This window comes from Hyperolius riggenbachi, chromosome 9 (genome assembly GCF_040937935.1).
Source record: "Hyperolius riggenbachi isolate aHypRig1 chromosome 9, aHypRig1.pri, whole genome shotgun sequence".
NCBI classification, from domain to species: Eukaryota; Metazoa; Chordata; class Amphibia; order Anura; family Hyperoliidae; genus Hyperolius; species Hyperolius riggenbachi.
This window is the reverse complement of record NC_090654.1, coordinates 16,687,327-16,702,086: the sequence shown is the minus strand read 5'-3', so window position 1 is coordinate 16,702,086 and position 14,760 is coordinate 16,687,327. Positions and strand designations below refer to the sequence as shown.

The 14,760-nt window shown below is 45.1% G+C and overlaps 1 protein-coding gene across 2 annotated transcripts in view; it reads right to left on the bottom strand.

Annotated features, from left to right (window-relative positions):
- The window catches only part of CACNA1I (calcium voltage-gated channel subunit alpha1 I), a 614,989-nt gene that overhangs the window by 494,927 nt on the left and 105,302 nt on the right, over positions 1–14,760 (bottom strand). Inside the window, exon 1 of one of the 2 annotated variants that reach the window (XM_068252021.1) lies at positions 6,551–6,591. The exons of the other annotated variant lie outside the window; for it this stretch is intronic. The gene's annotated coding sequence lies outside the window, so the exon portion shown is untranslated. Of the gene's footprint in view, positions 1–6,550; positions 6,592–14,760 lie in introns of those variants that run through there. 2 annotated transcript variants of the gene reach the window in all.

The following is a 14,760-nucleotide window of genomic DNA, read 5'->3' as shown; positions in this document are numbered from 1 at the left end:
GAGGACAAGAAGCGTGCGGATAGCATGCTTTGTACCACCATGCAGTCATAAATGTAATAAAGATAAGTGGTTCAATAAACAGGGACCACGCGGCAACGCTAACCCAGCAGCAGCACACGTGATGGAACAGGAGGAGGCGCAGGAGGAGAAGGCCACGCTTTGTGAGACACAACAACCCAGGCCTTGCATGAGGACAAAAAGCGTGCGGATAGCATGCTTTGTACCGCCATGTAGTCATAAATGTAATAAAGATAAGAGGTTCAATAAACAGGGACCACGCGGCAACGCTAACCCAGCAGCAGCAGCAGCAGCAGCACACGTGATGGAACAGGAGGAGGCGCAGGAGGAGAAGGCCACGCTTTGTGAGACACAACAACCCAGGCCTTGCATGAGGACAAAAAGCGTGCGGATAGCATGCTTTGTACCGCCATGTAGTCATAAATGTAATAAAGATAAGAGGTTCCATAAACAGGGACCGGCAACGGTAACCCAGCAGCAGCAGCAGCAGCAGCAGCACACGTGATGGAACAGGAGGAGGCGCAGGAGGAGAAGGCCACGCTTTGTGAGACACAACAACCCAGGCCTTGCATGAGGACAAAAAGCGTGCGGATAGCATGCTTTGTACCGCCATGTAGTCATAAATGTAATAAAGATAAGAGGTTCCATAAACAGGGACCGGCAACGGTAACCCAGCAGCAGCAGCAGCAGCAGCAGCAGCAGCACACGTGATGGAACAGGAGGAGGCGCAGGAGGAGAAGGCCACGCTTTGTGAGACACAACAACCCAGGCCTTGCATGAGGACAAAAAGCGTGCGGATATAGCAGCAATGCTTTTTGCCGCCATGCAGTCATAAATGTAATACAGATGAGAGGTTCAATAAACAGGGACCGGAAACGCTAAACCATCCCAGATGTTCATCGGTCATGTTACTTGGTTGGGGTCCAGGAGTGTTGCGTAGTCGTTTCCAATCCAGGATTGATTCATTTTAATTTGAGTCAGACGGTCTGCATTTTCTGTGGAGAGGCGGATACGCCGATCTGTGATGATGCCTCCGGCAGCACTGAAACAGCGTTCCGACATAACGCTGGCTGCCGGGCAAGCCAGCACCTCTATTGCGTACATTGCCAGTTCGTGCCAGGTGTCTAGCTTCATGCCCGGTTTCAGGTCCAGCGGTGCCAGCCACAAATCCGTCTGTTCCTTTATTCCCCTCCAAATTTCCTCCCCTGTGTGCTGCTTATCCCCAAGGCAGATCAGCTTCAGCAACGCTTGCTGACGCATGCCAACAGCTGTGCTGCACTGCTTCCACGATCCTACTGCTGCTGGTGCTGGGTTAGCATTTCCGGATGAGGTACAGCTTTGAGATGCGTTGGAGGAGAAGGAGTCAGAGAGGTAGGTGCTGCTGTTGTTATCCAGCTGTTTGCGGCGTGGGCAACACCCGCGCCGTAGCAGGTGAGGAATCGCTGCCAGGCTCCACAAGGTTCACCCAGTGCGCGGTAAGGGAGATGTATCGACCCTGGCCGAACGCACTCGTCCAGGTGTCAGTGGTGAGGTGAACCTTGCAGGCAACGGCATTCTTCAAGCTTCGGGTTATTTAGCTGACCACGTGCTCATGCAACTCAGGCACTGCAGAGCGCGCAAAGTGGTAGCGGCTGGGAACAACGTAACGTGGGATGGCCACTGACATCATGCCCTTGAAGCTGTTTGTCTCCACCACTCGATATGGCAGCATTTCGCAGGCCAGAAGCTTGGCTATGCTGGCTGGCTGTTACTGCCACGGCCCGGGGGTCATTTGCTGGCAATTTCCTCTTGTGCTCAAACATCTCAGAGACAGACAACTCAACCGTAGCGCTGCACACCGAAGGGCTGTTGGTTGTTGTGTTTGATGAACACTGGGAGACCTCAAGAGCACTAGTCCGGAAAGTGACAGTGTCAGCATCGTCTGATGTTTGTGAATGTTGTGAACCACGCAATGGCTGGGCTACTGCTGCTGCTGAGGCGGGTCTGGTGGTGAGTCTGGTGAACCCAAGGGAGGCAGTGTTGCTGGTGGTACCCTGTCCTGCCGCGTTTGCCCACAGAGTGGGATGTTTGGATAGAATGTGGCGGCTCATGCTTATGGTGGAGAGGTTGTTAATACTTTTCCCCCTGCTCAGGCGGGTCTTGCACACCTTGCAAATCGCCATGGTAACATCCTCAGTGCAGTCTTCAAAGAAAGCCCAGACTTTAACTGGCTGAGGACTCGGACCTCGTGCGTGATGTGCTGGTGCTGCTTAACCCACTGCTGGACGCTTGAGAGGTCATCCAAGTAATTATCTGGTCCTGTTCTTTTGGATCTGTGAGGGTTGTTGTCCTGGACAACATGGGCAGTATTGAGTGGGTTTTCTTGGGTGCTCCCCTGTGGCCTGTACGTGAACCGTCAGGGGAAACACCTCTTCCCTTGCCCCTCCCTCTTTCACCGGATTTCTTCCTCATTTCACTTATCCTTAAAGTACACGCTGACTGGCAGCAGTACAGTGGCAGTACAGAAATGCTATACAGTGGTGGGTGAGCGGTGTACCACTATTGTCAGCAGTGACACAGAGCACAATGCTATACAGTGGCGGGTGAGCGGTGTACTACTGTTCCCAGCAGACACAGAGTGGAAGTAAACACAATGCTATATAGTGTGGCTGAGCCGTGTACACAGAGTGGCATTAAACACAATGCTATATAGTCTGCTATATAGTCACCCCGAACAGGGTGATGTTCTGCAGAACCCGAACAGTGGCAAACACTGTTCGCCCAACACTACTGGGAGGGAACGCAGATTTTAGTACCTAAACACACGATACAACATGTTTTCCGGGGTCGGACTCTGAGGCACATACAGATGGTCCCGATCATCATCCTCATCATACAACTCTTCTCCTGAGTCTGACCCACCCACCACCTCTGCCACCCCAACATCCCCAGACACAGACCCCTCATCGTCCTCAACATTAACTTGGGATGCTGGCCTGAGCCAGACCTCCTCCTCCACATCAGGCCCCATCATCTCCTCAATGGCAGCCCTCATTAATCGCTCTGGCGACGGACTGATGGACACAACGTTCTCCTCCGGGGAGGGCTGCTGCTGACCACTGGCTGCTGGGGTGGATGTTATAGCTTGCGTGGGGCGTTGGCTGTTGCTGTTGTTGGGAGTGCTGCTCACAGCGGAGGTCTCTGGGGAACTCATGTTGAGCTCATATAGTGGTTGACGGTGAGTGGAGTATTACTGATCCCAGCAATATACACACTGACTGGCAGAGTACGCAATGCTATATAGTGTGGCTGAGCGGTGTACACAGAGTGGCAGTAAACACAATGCTATATAGTCTGGCTGAGCGAGCGGTGTACTACTGTTCCCAGCAGAATCAGAGTGGCAGTAAACAATGGTATATAGTCTGGCTGAGCGGTGTACACAGAGTGTCAGTAAACAATGGTATATAGTCTGGCTGAGCGAGCGGTGTACTACTGTTCCCAGCAGAATCAGAGTGGCAGTAAACAATGGTATATAGTCTGGCTGAGCGGTGTACACAGAGTGTCAGTAAACAATGGTATATAGTCTGGCTGAGCGGTGTACACACAATGCTATATAGTCTGCTATATAGTGTCAGTAAACAATGGTATATAGTCTGGCTGAGCGAGCGGTGTACTACTGTTCCCAGCAGAATCAGAGTGGCAGTAAACAATGGTATATAGTCTGGCTGAGCGGTGTACACAGAGTGTCAGTAAACAATGGTATATAGTCTGGCTGAGCGAGCGGTGTACTACTGTTCCCAGCAGAATCAGAGTGGCAGTAAACAATGGTATATAGTCTGGCTGAGCGGTGTACACAGAGTGTCAGTAAACAATGGTATATAGTCTGGCTGAGCGGTGTACACACAATGCTATATAGTCTGCTATATAGTGTCAGTAAACAATGGTATATAGTCTGGCTGAGCGAGCGGTGTACTACTGTTCCCAGCAGAATCAGAGTGGCAGTAAACAATGGTATATAGTCTGGCTGAGCGGTGTACACAGAGTTTCAGTAAACAATGGTATATAGTCTGGCTGAGCGGTGTACACAGAGTGTCAGTAAACAATGGTATATAGTCTGGCTGAGCGGTGTACACAGAGTGGCAGTAAACACAATGCTATATAGTCTGGCTGAGCGAGCGGTGTACTACTGTTCCCAGCAGAATCAGAGTGGCAGTAAACAATGGTATATAGTCTGGCTGAGCGGTGTACACAGAGTGTCAGTAAACAATGGTATATAGTCTGGCTGAGCGGTGTACACAGAGTGTCAGTAAACAATGGTATATAGTCTGGCTGAGCGGTGTACACAGAGTGGCAGTAAACACAATGCTATATACTCTGGCTGAGCGAGCGGTGTACTACTGTTCCCAGCAGACACAGAACAGTGAACAGAATGCTATATAGTGTGGCTGAGCGAGCGGTGTACCACTATTCCCAGCAGACACAGAACAGTGAACAGAATGCTATATAGTGTGGCTGAGCGGGCGGTGTACCACTATTCCCAGCAGACACAGAACAGTGAACAGAATGCTATATAGTGTGGATGAGCGAGCGGTGTACCACTATTCCCAGCAGACACAGAACAGTAAACAGAATGCTATATAGTGTGGCTGAGCGAGCGGTGTACCACTATTCCCAGCAGACACAGAACAGTGAACAGAATGCTATATAGTGTGGCTGAGCGAGCGGTGTACCACTATTCCCAGCAGACACAGAACAGTGCACAGAATGCTATATAGTGTGGCTGAGCGAGCGGTGTACCACTATTCCCAGCAGACACAGAACAGTAAACAGAATGCTATATAGTGTGGCTGAGCGAGCGGTGTACCACTATTCCCAGCAGACACAGAACAGTAAACAGAATGCTATATAGTGTGGCTGAGCGAGCGGTGTACCACTATTCCAAGCAGACACAGAACAGTGAACAGAATGCTATATAGTGTGGCTGAGCGAGCGGTGTACCACTATTCCCAGCAGACACAGAGTGGCAGTAAACAGAATGCTATATAGTGTGGCTGAGCGAGGTACACAGAGTGGCAGTAAACAGAATGCTATATAGTGTGGCTGAGCAAGCGGTGTACTACTATTCCCAGCAGACACAGAGTGGCAGTAAACAGAATGCTATATAGTGTGGCTGAGCGAGGTACACAGAGTGGCAGTAAACAGAATGCTATATAGTGTGGCTGAGCAAGCGGTGTACTACTGTTCCCAGCAGTGACACAATGACAGGGGGGACCCTGGCTAGCGTGGCTGGAGCGCGAACTACCCTGCCTGCCTACCCAAAGCTAAACCCACAGACAAATGGCGGAGATATGACGTGGTTCGGGTATTTATTTACCCGAACCACGTGACCGTTCGGCCAATCAGAGCGCGTTCGGGTCCGAACCACGTGACCCGTTCGGCCAATCACAGCGCTAGCCGAACGTTCGGGGAACGTTCGGCCATGCGCTCTTAGTTCGGCCATATGGCCGAACGGTTTGGCCGAGCACCGTCAGGTGTTCGGCCGAACTCGAACATCACCCGAACAGGGTGATGTTCTGCAGAACCCGAACAGTGGCGAACACTGTTCGCCCAACACTAAACGAGAACAACAAAATCAGAAATCCCATCATGGTTTGCACATCATCAGGGGAAAAAAGCCCGGGCAGTTTTCTTCTGTGCAGCTAAAAATGAGGCTTGTATAAGAGAAACAAAGTTCTGATGCTGTGAAACTGTTAAAGAAACACAAAGCCTTTTCAGTGCTGCTGAGTCGATTTTTAGTCTGGAGGTTCACTTTAAAGGACCTCTGTCGTGAAAATCTTAAAATTTAAAATACATGTAAACATATACAATTAAGAGGTACGTTTCTTCCTGAGTAAAATGAGCCATAAATACTTGTCTCCTATGTTGCTGTCACTTACAGTAGGTAGTAGAAATCTGACAGAACCAACAGGCTTTGGACTAGCCCATATCCTCATGGGAGGTTCTTTGTGAATGGCAGTTGCTCCGTCCAACTGCCAAAAAAGTATACGGTGAGCAGGGAGGTTGGTCAGATTCTTTGTATAAATCTTTTTCGGGGAGTGTCTTTATAAAGAATATAGGCCATGCTGAGGATCCCCTATGGAGAGATGGACTACAACAGTGACAAAAACATAGGAGAGAAGTCATTTATGGCCCATTTTACTCAGAAAGAAACGTACTTCTTATTTGCATGTGTTTTAAATTTTAAGATTTTCGCGACCGTTCCTCTAAGTTTTTTTTTTTTTTTTTTAACAATTCCATCTATGTCGCTACTACTGTGTTTCCCTGCAAATAAGACAGGGTCTTACAGTAGTTTTTGCTCTAAATGATACTTTAAGGCTTATTCTTAAGATATATATTTTATTTTTTTTCATAAACAATCTACATTTATTCTTGAGCAAAATAATAAAATTAATATTTAATCAACTTAAAGAGGAACTTCAGCCTAAACAAACATACTGTCATTATGTTACATTAGTTATGTTAATTAAAATAGATAGGTAATATAATCTCTTACCCATATAATCTCAACCCCCAAGTAAGCTAGCTAATTGTACAAGCTGTTAGTCGGTATTTCTCCTGTCTGGCTCTCGAGGAAACTGCTGATGTTGCTGAAACCCAAGAGAAGCTGAAGACGTGTCTGACACACTGCCCGGCGGATCAACTGTATACACATCTCCACAGCAACAGGGACGTGAGCCCTCTGCTGGACATGCACTCTGTCCTGGTTTGAAACATATTGTATGGCTCTCACGGAATTACATTTTAAAATAGGTGGCGTTTATGGCTCTCAGCCAAAAAGGTACCTGAACCCTGCGCTAGACTGTTTTACAGCAAATATGTCTTTTTTTAGATGCCCCCATTAAATATGACTATTGGATCCACACTGCTTTCAAACAGATTTTTCTGCATCGTATGAATACCCTTCTTGTTTTCGGCAAGTCGGTTGATAAAGAAGCAATAAATACACCCTGTAAACATCAATAAACATGGCTGTGCTTTGCAATATATGCTTTGTTTTATTTATGAAAGTGTAGCCAGTATTGGATTATGCATATAAGTCCACTGCTCTATCCTGGTAACAGAGTATTGCCTCATTCAAAATATAATTCCACAAACATTTGTCACATATCTTTCCCCAATAAATCCAGTATTTTATTATTCCTGCATACAAATCACTAAAATTCAGGATTTATATAGAATATGGTTTTCCCGATGCAATTGTTACTTTGGCAAATGTACTTCTTTATGAATATTAGTATCAAGCCTATGTTTTGCAAGTTTTTTTTTCTAGTGTCAGAGACCCAATAATATTTGCAGTGCGAAATGCTAAACTAAATTCTGTAAAACTGAGGCTCTTGTCATCGGATGTCAATGCCTAAGGGCCTGTTCAGACTGTCAGCGTATGAAGAACGCGTATAAATTCAAAGAAACGCAAGTTGAAAAACGCATGCATTTTTCTTGCGTTCTAATGCGTTTTCTATAGCGTTTTGCACACACACGTGACCCAGGGGAAAAAAGAATTATGGGAACCGCAGAGGAAAACGTACGCTAAAAACGCAATAGTACGCGTTTTTGATACGCGTCCATAGACTTTCATTGCGTCCGTTTCTATGCGTGACGCACAGAACTGCATGCAGTAATGTGGATAAGAAACGTATGCGTTTGAACTAGCCCATTCAAAAGTATTAGGAGCTGTTTCTATGCGTTTTTGGTACCCGTACGCGTTCCCTGGAAACGGATAGGAACGCGCATAGTCTGAACAGGCCCTAACAGCAAAGCAGCTACAGATACAGACAGCACCACTGAGGTTAGGGAACTCAGACATTAGTAGCTCCAAAACTGTGCACAGCCTGGGTTTACTGATTAATGGGGAATTCAACTTCAGGAATCAAATTTCAGCTGTGGCGAAACATTCTTTCTTTAACCTCAAGAATAAAGAAAAAATTCAGCACCTCATTTCTCCAGCGGATCCTCCAACCCTAGTTCACACCTTCATCACATCACGGCTGGACTATTGCAATGCCCTCTATGCAGGCCTTCCAAGTAAAGACCTACACTGCCTGCAGCTAGTACAGAATGCTGCCACAAGACAGTTTACAAGCCAATCCCAGGATTGTCACATAGCACCAGTCCTTTGCTCACTCTATATGCTACCCTTAAAGAGAAGCTGTACTCTAAAATTCTTACAATAAAAAGCATACCATTCTATTTATTATGTTCTCCTGGGGCCCTTCTGTGCTGTTTCTGCCACTCCCTGCTGCAATCCTGGCTTGTAATTGCCAGTTTTAGGCAGTGTTTACAAACAAAAGACATGGCTGCTAACAGCATGTGATAGGCTGAGAGTAGCTCAGTGTGTGAGTAATACAGAGCTTGGAGGGGGCTTGGAGAGGGTGTGTATAGCTTCTATCCTACCACAAGCAAAGCAGCACATTCCAGCCTGAGTGCCTGAGCCCGACAGAGCCGACAGAGGAAAGAAGATTAGATTATATAACAGAGATAACACAGCCACTGTGCAAATAGGAAAGGCTGCAGTAAGCCAGAGCACATTAGAACAGCTATAGGAACTTATAGGATAGAAGAAATAAGGCTAAACATTTTGTTACAGAGTCTCTTTAAAATAGAAAATCATTCTTAAAATTAGCATGCTAACATGCAAATCCCCTCACAACCTAGGCTCTTGAAACCCTTAGCATTTGTTGCAACTACGTCACACCTCCACAACCTCAGATCAAAAGGATCCAATAGCTTGACCACCCCTAGAGTTCAAATAAAAACCTTTAGAGCCAGATTTCTGTCATGCTGCCCCTACCCTGTGCAATGCCTTGCTAAACTTAATCAAGAAAGCTCCAACCCTGGACACGTTTAAATCAAAACTGATCACATAACTTTTCCCCCTGTACACACAACTATCTACTGATCTGAGACAAGCTTATGCCCTTCGGGTCCTATGGGAGAAAAGCACTTTACAAATGATTTATTGTTATTGTAATGACTGAAGGGTATTGTGCCTTTATGTATGTACCAATCTCAGTTTCAGCAGGAAAGAATAAATACAATAAAAAATAAATAAATAAAAAACTACAATAATACTTCTATAGTAATTACAGTGATTTAATTCAATCCAGTACTACGGTAACACTTTCTTGGGCTTAAAGAGAAACTCCAACCAAGAATTGAACTTTATCCCAATCAGTAGCTGATACCCCCTTTTACATGAGAAATAGAATGATTTTCACAAACAGACCATCAGGGGGCGCTGTGTGACTAATTTTGTGCTGAAACCCCTCCCACAAGAGGCTCTGAATACCGCGGTACTCTGGGCAAACTGCCACAATGTAACAATGTTCACAGACAGGAAATGGCTGTTTAAAGCTGTCTGTAACAGCCAGAGCAGCTAGAAACAGCTACATAACCTGCCCACAGTAACAATGTCACCATGTAATACATGTCAGAATGTGAATCTGGGAGAGGAAAGATTTTACAATGAGCAAACATTGACTAAATCATTTATACATAATAATTGTAAAAATGAAGCACTTTTTTTTATTCAATTATTTTCACTGGAGTTCCTCTTTAAGAGTCTAACGGCTATTTAACTTCTGTTTATGAAAATAAATGTAATGCCAGAACAACAGCTGTTACTGGGGGAAATGTGATTGATGAACGTGATTTAGTGTAATTTTGTAGGGAATATTGTACGTTGGCCTACACAATTGTTGGCCACTTACAGTACTCATTACACTTCATTTGCTTTGAACATATTCCTTACTGCCACAATGGTTTATAACTTAATGAGTCACATATTATTTATAGTAGAAGCAGTAGAGCGTAAAAGCAAGAAGTTTGGACCAGTATGATACTTAAAGGAAAATAAAAAGTAAAGTTTTGGCTAATAAGCCTTCTTCAGACTTTCTGTACATGTTGCTTTATATTAATAAGATGTTAAAGCACACAGCTTATATACACTGGACATTCGGAGGAGAAACATTATTTGGCAATCATAAATAATTAGACGCCTAAATTACAACTTCAGGAGGATCTCACAGGGATGCTAGCTAATTTATTACAAATAGATAAGACCACTTAATAGAATATTGAATGGAAGCTACTTAAAGGGAACCTGAGGTGAGAGGTATATGTAGGCTGCCATATTTGTTTCCTTTTAAACAATACCAGTTGCATGCATGGCAGCCCTGTTGGTCTTCTTGACTGCAGTAGTGACTGAAGTACATCAGAAGCAAGCATGCAGCTAATCCTGTCAGTTCTGACAATATTGTCAGAAACACCTGAACTGCTGCATGCTTTTTCAGGGTCTATGGTTGAAAGTATTGGAGGCAGAGGATCAGCAGGATAGCCAGGCAACTAATATTGCTTAAAAGGCAGCCTACATATAATTCTCACCTCGGGTTCACTTTAAGAAGTTTTGCCACCTAGTTTAGGTTTTGTACAATAGATTAGGTGTGTCCTCTATTCTCCAGGCTTAGTAAACCAGTCTCAGTGTTTTGACACAGTGATAAGGGCTTAAATTTGCCTGATATTTATTTATTTACATTACTGAGTACACGATTATATAAAATATGCAAAGAGAGCATTATGGTTTTTCAGTATATTAATTTAAGGCCCAGTGTCACAACCTCAAACTAGTGGATCTGAAAGGGGAACCCCTCCCTCCAATGCCCCCTCCCCCCCCCCGTACCTGTAGTGATCCCTATTAATAGTGCAGCTGTCATATCACCCCCTCCCCCATAACATACGTACCTACCATTCCCCCATAACCAAGTGCAGCCACCAAGCAGTGATAAGACTATGTAGAGATCTCCCGCAAATATATTACAAGGAGTTTCCATAAAAACAATCATAAAAAGAAGTAAAATGATTATAAATAGAAACCGTTTTAAATGTATTTACAATCGTTTTTCTTATAGAATACGCCATTTTTACAAAAGTCATTAAAGGGATTCTCAACAACGGATTGGAAGTTTGACAAAAATCTTGCAGAACTGCCAGCTATCATATTGCCCACCCAAGGAGCTTTAACTAGGAATAAACTTTATCCCAATCAGTAGCCGATACCCCCTTTCCAAAAATAAGTCTTAACATTTTTTTTTCGAATAGTGCTTTAGGGACATCTGTGTGGCTGACAATGGGGTGTAACCCCTCCCACAGTGTGATGTCAGGGTGTTATGGGACAGGTGAGCTGTTGACCCTGACACCAGTGGTTAGCGTGGGCTCTCCCGGGGTGAGGAGCCTAAGTGGCTACGGGTCTTCACCAGTGCACCCCGCAAGGGATGATGCCCTAGTAAGCAACGGACAACTTTAATTCCTACTAGTAGCCATCAGGTCATAGACCCCAGAATCGCCCCACTGGAGGCAGAGAGAGGAACTAAGTCTGCTGTGGGAGGTTGGAAGCAAAGTCGAGTAACAGGCTGTGGGTCAAGGGCAGACGGCAGACAGTCATAATCAATAGCAGTCTAGAGGTCGAGGCAGGTGGCAGACTAAAGTAAACAGTAACAGGCCAGATAGAAGGCAGGTCAGGAACAAGCAAGGTCGGCAACAGGAAAACGTAGATTGGAACTGAGTCAGACTAGCCGGGTCAGGATTCAGGAACTAGAATCAAACAACGAATGATGGCTCTAATATCAACCCTCACCTAGATGCTTAGACATAACAGCACTGGATTGCTGTTACTCTGCCCTTTACATACAATATTTGAATTTAGCTCCTAATCGCACATCCCCGTGCATGCGTACGCACATGTGCAGTGTTGCGATGCACAGCAGCATACAGGAAGTCCCCCGCAGTAAATCAAAGCAGGAATGCACCAGCACACATGGGCACAACTGTTGAGGACAGGGCCATGGCCCCAGGGGCGTATCTGGGTCATATAGAGCCTATGGAAAACACTGAAATTGCGCCCCTTTGCACCCCTTCCCTCCGGTCAGAGTACCCTTCCCCTCTAAAAACAACGTCCTTTCTCGCATACATGTGTTATGGTTGCCCTGTGTTTTTCGGCTTTGGGATATGGATGAAATTACTTTTTTGAAAATATCTCTCTTCTTATTACCAACTCTGTCCTGTTTTCTAACACTAAGCCAAGTGTGCCCTACATACATAAATTAAGTAGCCATGTTCCCCAAAGGTCTGAGTGATGTGGAGGCATGGAGCAGGCATGCGGGTGCAGCACAAGGGCAGGCATGGGGTGCAGCTCAGGGGCAGGTATGGCGCCCATGGTACTGTGGCGCCCATGGCATGAGCCATGCCTGCACCCCTCTAGATACGCCTCTGCATGGCCCTGACAGTTTACGGTCTATGAACCTTGTTGAATTGTTGGAAATAACAGGTGTTTCTGACTGCCAAGCAACCAGTATCTCCCTCTGTGCATATGTATATCTAAAAAACAACCTTTTAACCTATCATATAGTTGGTGAGTGTGTTTATAAATAATGGCAGTTGTAGGAAGTCTGGTTTTCATCTTGTCTGCCAGCAGTAAAGATGATAATCTTCAGCCTCAAACAACATAAACAAATTACATGGTGAATATCAATCGTTCCTTGATCTATCTTCTATTTTTTTTTTACTTTACACTTTGCAATGTATTGATTTATCCCCACCACTACTATAATACAGTAAAGTTTGTCTTTAATCTCTCAATGTTTCTTGTTCTTTCAGGTTTTCCCATAAAATAGAAGAGGAAGATAAGGATCCAAAGGGGGCAATAAACCACAGCAAACAGTTATGAGGTCAGCGAAAGAAGACTTTCCATTGGCTCCTATGCGTTCCATCAACCTTAGCTTTAGCATCAGCTGCTCTGAGTAAGGCCTCTTTTCCACCGACTGTTGATAGGCAGTGAAATGCCTCTCAAACTCTCACAACTGCTTGCTGCTGCCTGATAACTGCTCACTGCTGCCTAATAACTGCTTGCTGCTGCCTAGTAACTGCTTGCTGAGTACACAGCTCAACAGTTTGTGGAAAAGAGGCCTAAACGTCTCTTAGGCTCTCTGTAGTGCTTCTTTTTTTAATTTCTAAGTCCATTTATATTTCATATATGTTGATTCTGCAGATAAGCTGACTAAAACCCATTCCACTCAATTCACAATTATTTATATTTGGCAGCCCCCGTTCATTTTCTCGTAATGTGATTGGGCGAAAGGTGGGAGCCAGTCAACCAGCAAATTATTCCATTTGTTTTCTTGTCAACTCTTCTTATTTGCTTCATATGAAAATCATTTCAAACTTCTATTTTTAAAACGGTCTTTGCGACAGTGCTTAGAATTTCAAAGCGTATTCCTTTTCATCGGAGGAAAGGAGAAAATAAAAAATAGATTCAGCTAGGCTAGTATTATGTACGAGATTATAGAAGCAAAGAGAATCCGGGCACCAGCCTCAGAGTCCATTTAGTAGAGATTAGAGATGGCTCGAACCTCAGATTTTGGGTTCGTGGACTGCGGAACGTAAAATTCCGCAAAAGTTTGAGTTCGCACAAACCAGGCGAACCGCCATAGACTTCAATTGGCTAGCAAAATTTAAAATCTACAAAGACTTTTTCTGGCCAAAAAAGTGATGGAAAAGTTGTTTCAAGGGGTCTAACACCTGGAGGGGGAGAATGGCGGAGGGGGATACATTCCAAAAGTCCCTGGGAAAATGATGTATTTGACGCAGAGTAGGGTTATAATCCCTAAAGGGCATAAATCACATTGTATTCCTAAATTGGAGGCATAAAGTGCTTTAAAACAGTGTGCTGGGCCTGGCACAGTGCAGCAAGGGCCAGCTGCGACAGATAGGGCTGTATCTATGCGGTGTCACCCACAAAGAGAGCTATAGTATAGTAAGTTAAATCACACAAATACAGTGGAAATATATGCTCTGGTAATACAGTGTGCTGGGCCTGGCACAGTGCAGCAAGGGCCAGCTGCGACAGATAGGGCTGTATCTATGCGGTGTCACCCACAAAGAGAGCTATAGTATAGTAAGTTAAATCACACAAATACAGTGGAAATATATGCTCTGGAAATACAGTGTGCTGGGCCTGGCACAGTACAGCAAGGGCCAGCTGCGACAGACAGGGCTGTATCTATGCCCCTTCCTCTCCCTACAGCAGCAGACAGAGACTGAGAACATGGCCGACGCTGCTGCGTTTTTATAGGGGGGTTCAGGAGGGAGTGCAGCCTGATTGGCTGCCATGTGTCTGCTGACTGTGATGTAGAGGGTCAAAGTTTAGCCTAAAACGAGATATTGGGGGCAGGTCGGACACGCTGTGTGTTCGCTACCTGCCACGGACAGCTGAAATCCGCGCGAACTACCCGTCAGGCGAACCGTTCGGGCCATCTCTAATAGATATGGCCTGAACAGTTCGCCAGCGAATAGTTCCAGGTGAACATCAGCTGATTGCCGTTCGCGTTTAACTCAAATTTTTCTTTTTTAAAAAATGTGCATTTACATATTTTACATTGAAGTCAATAGCCACTGCCTTTAGCGGTTAATAACAAAGCCCCCTTACATTCTAGACACACCGCACAGTGTACAGGCCCCCTGGATACCCCGTCATGAAATTAATCTTTCTTTTGATATACAGTACAGACCAAAAGTTTAGACACACCTTCTCATTCAAAGAGTTTTCTTTATTTTTATGACTATGAACACTGTAGATTTGCACTGAAGACCTCCAAACTATGAATTAACACATGTGGAAGTATAGTACATAACCAAAAAGTGTGAAACAACTGA